Raw genomic sequence first — 3,151 nt, 5'->3', positions numbered from 1 at the left:
ATTACAGGTGAAAGCCACCACATCTGGACCTATATATAAGTTTTGTGGGGTACAAACATGCAGTCCTTGGGATTGGTGACTTTTTTTTAATGTAGAAAGGCAATTTATTTCCATTGTAAGAACTTAACAGTTAGTCAAGCTATAATGGTCAAAGACTCCGTTGGCCAAGAGAAATAAACTCTTATCAAGGATTAATATAAGGTGAAAAAAATACAACAGTCAGTTCACATTTCTCAATGGCAGCTTCCCTGTGGTGCAACTGCCAGGTAAAAGCATGCATCGTTAAAACTTGATAGTCCCAAATTTTAAAGAAAGGAAAAATCACAACAAGAACAACGTTTCACAGAAAGGAAAAGAACAATGTGAAAACAGCTCAAGAAATACATGAAGGGGCAGAAAAAAAATCCCTGAGGAGGGAAAAACTGCAGTCTTAGTGAAGAAACCAAGTGGAGACTGGTCTACATGGGAAAGTACATCTGGGGGAGTCAACTGAAGGACCTTTAAGTAGGGATCTAGATGATTCGAAGCCCCCCTAGTTCATGAATAAGAACAACTTGAAAACCTACTTTACTTGGCTCCATTCCTCATACTATGTTCTTTAGACCTGACTTTGTTACTAGAAAATTTAAATGTAAGTCCGTGGCTTGTACTTAAAGGCCCCCAGGTAAGAGCTAGAAAACAGGGGCCGAAGAGATGGCGCAGTCCAGACAGAGCACTGGGGTTCAGTTCCCAGCACCCACATGGTGGTCTACAACAGTCTAACTCTAGTCGTCCAGGAATTGATGCCTTCTTTGGTCCCTGAGAGCACTGTATATGCATGGTGCACAGATACACATGCAGGAAAACATTCACGGACATAAGATAAGTAAAATCTAGAGGGAATTTCAGAAAAGATTAGAGAACACTCTGTTTGGGTTAATCATTTTTGATGGCACCGATATTAAAGGGAGAGATGAATAAAGTCTGAGTCTCAAAGCCGGTGCTAAAATGGCCTCAAGGTTCAAAGGGAAAGGGGGAATCTAAAAATCACAGAGGCAGACATGTCTAGGATCCTTGTCCTCTGGATCCATGGTGCCTTCAGGCATCCATCGCTGTAAATGCTCTCGGTCATCTGCCTCACTTGCGTGATATGGTTTCCTGATACGGAACAAATCAGCCTGGGTTCACCGGGATTCCTGGAGAATTCAGAGATCTTGCCTGTGTGACCTCCCTGGTGGGCTATCTTCTGCGTCTTGTGGCCTGTTCCTCTGCAGTTTTACTTAAACCCCAGGCATCCCATCTACGATCAGAACCCACCAGAAGCCAAGGTAGGTAGTCCCATTGTGAGGTGAACTTGAACTATTTCATCCTTATGTGATTACAGCTTGAGTTTCAGATTGCTCAGATCCCCTGAGGCAGTGGTGTTATCAGCAGATCCCGGGGCAAGAATGAGCTCACTCTAAGGATTGAAAACCCTACGTCAGCAGTGCCAGCAATCTTCTGAGCGGCTTGGTTTGGAAGTATTCTTTGAAAGGCTATCATGAGTCTTATGTTTATGATTACCCACAACTGACCAAGACAGATGCCAGGAAACGTGGATTACGGTTGTGTGTCCTGTCAGGACGGGTTCTGCATCCATCACTTTTCTTTCCTTTGAAGCTGAATAGCTGTCCCATAGGCAGACGCTCCTGTCATCTGGAGAACTAAGAACGAGCTAAGGTTTGCCTCCCTTCCGAAGAGTTGCACTCTCCAAGGGTGTCTGGTTTAGAAGGCTGCCTGTGCAGTCAAAATCAAGAACGTCACCGGAGAGAGTCTTTGTTGCAACGATTCAAGCAAGGGCTCCGGGGAATATAACATGCCCTGTTTACTTCTTCATGGTTGATCCTGATTTCTAACTCAGTTTCTCACTGACAGAGCCCAGACTTCCAAATTCTCCTTCCTTCCCGTTGCAAACTGAGCATCATCAGTAGGGAGCTGGACACTGGCGATCACAAGGTGATCACATTGTTTATCTGATGTATGTGTCCCCAGGGCATGTCAATGAATGTTGAAATCATTCCCTTCATGTCTGGTCTGGTTACGTCTGGAAGTCACTGGGCAGTAAAGCTGGGCTACTCCAGGCCATGGGTCACCACAAAATTATAAAGGAAAGGGTGTTCCTTTTCCACATTTTGTACTCCTTATTGATCATGGTCTTCTAGCGAGTAGTCCAAGGCTGCTTCCTAGTCACCAGCGGTGAGGCCCAGAATGGGTGTGGGAGAAATCCTGGGGCTCTATGTTGTGGGAAGGGCAAGGAGGCTGCCCACCTAGATTGAGAGTGGCTCAAATAAGAGGAAGTTATCTAAAAGTCTAGAGAGAGAAAATCCAAGAGCCAGGTGCCAGCTTGTCGAGGGTTTTTCTCCTGGCTCAGGTAACCTTCTCCTTGCTGTCTTCCTCCAAGGCAGACAGGAAGAGTGCAGGGTCTCTGCTGTCTCTATCGAGGTATGACTCTTCTTCTGAAACCGTTGATGTTGTATTTTAAACCCATTTAGCTATCCCAAAGCCCCATGTCCAAAGACCGTCATGACATGGAGTGTTACAGCTAATGTATGAATTTTAGGGAAGGGTAGAGTTAAGGCCACAGGACATGTGCTATCTCGTGTGATCCCTCATAACTCTATGGCAAAGGTTCCAGTGAGGGTGAAGAAGCTTGGAAAGATAGATGTCGGGGCTGGAGAGACAGCAATAAAAAAGCACTGGCTGTTCTTCCAGAGGACCTGAGTTCAACTCCCAACACCCATATGGTAGCTCACAGATGTCTGTAACTCCAGTCCCAGGGGGTCCAACACCCTCACACAAACATATATACAGGCAAAACACCAATGCACACATACACAAAAAATAAACAACAATGTGCACGGGGGTGGGGTGGGGTGTTTCAAGACAGGTTACTTTGCCTACCCTTGGCTGCCCTGGAACTGTAGATCAACTTGGCTTTGAACACACAGAGCTCTCCCTCCCTGCCTCAAATAGCAACTAAAGCCTTGCCTCCTGGGGGAATCGCTGAGCTTGTCCTGTTTGTTTTAAGTCAGTTGGTCTGAAGGAAAATGTGGCTGTCAGTAGCATGAAGAGGTACACAAACGAAGAGCCATGTTGGCAGGGGTGTGTGCTGTGAGCTCGGAAGAACTCTTGA

The 3,151-nt window shown here is 45.8% G+C and overlaps 1 pseudogene; it reads right to left on the bottom strand.

Moving 5' to 3' along the window:
- Nucleotides 1–1,019: 1,019 nt before the first annotated feature.
- On the bottom strand, nucleotides 1,020–2,170 carry LOC116911969 (annotated as a pseudogene).
- Between the last annotated feature and the right edge of the window lie 981 nt (nucleotides 2,171–3,151).

The sequence above is a fragment of the Rattus rattus genome, chromosome 11 (genome assembly GCF_011064425.1).
Source record: "Rattus rattus isolate New Zealand chromosome 11, Rrattus_CSIRO_v1, whole genome shotgun sequence".
In the NCBI taxonomy this organism is placed as follows: Eukaryota; Metazoa; Chordata; class Mammalia; order Rodentia; family Muridae; genus Rattus; species Rattus rattus.
Note: the sequence above shows the minus strand (reverse complement) of the source record. Positions and strands in the feature narration are given on the sequence as shown.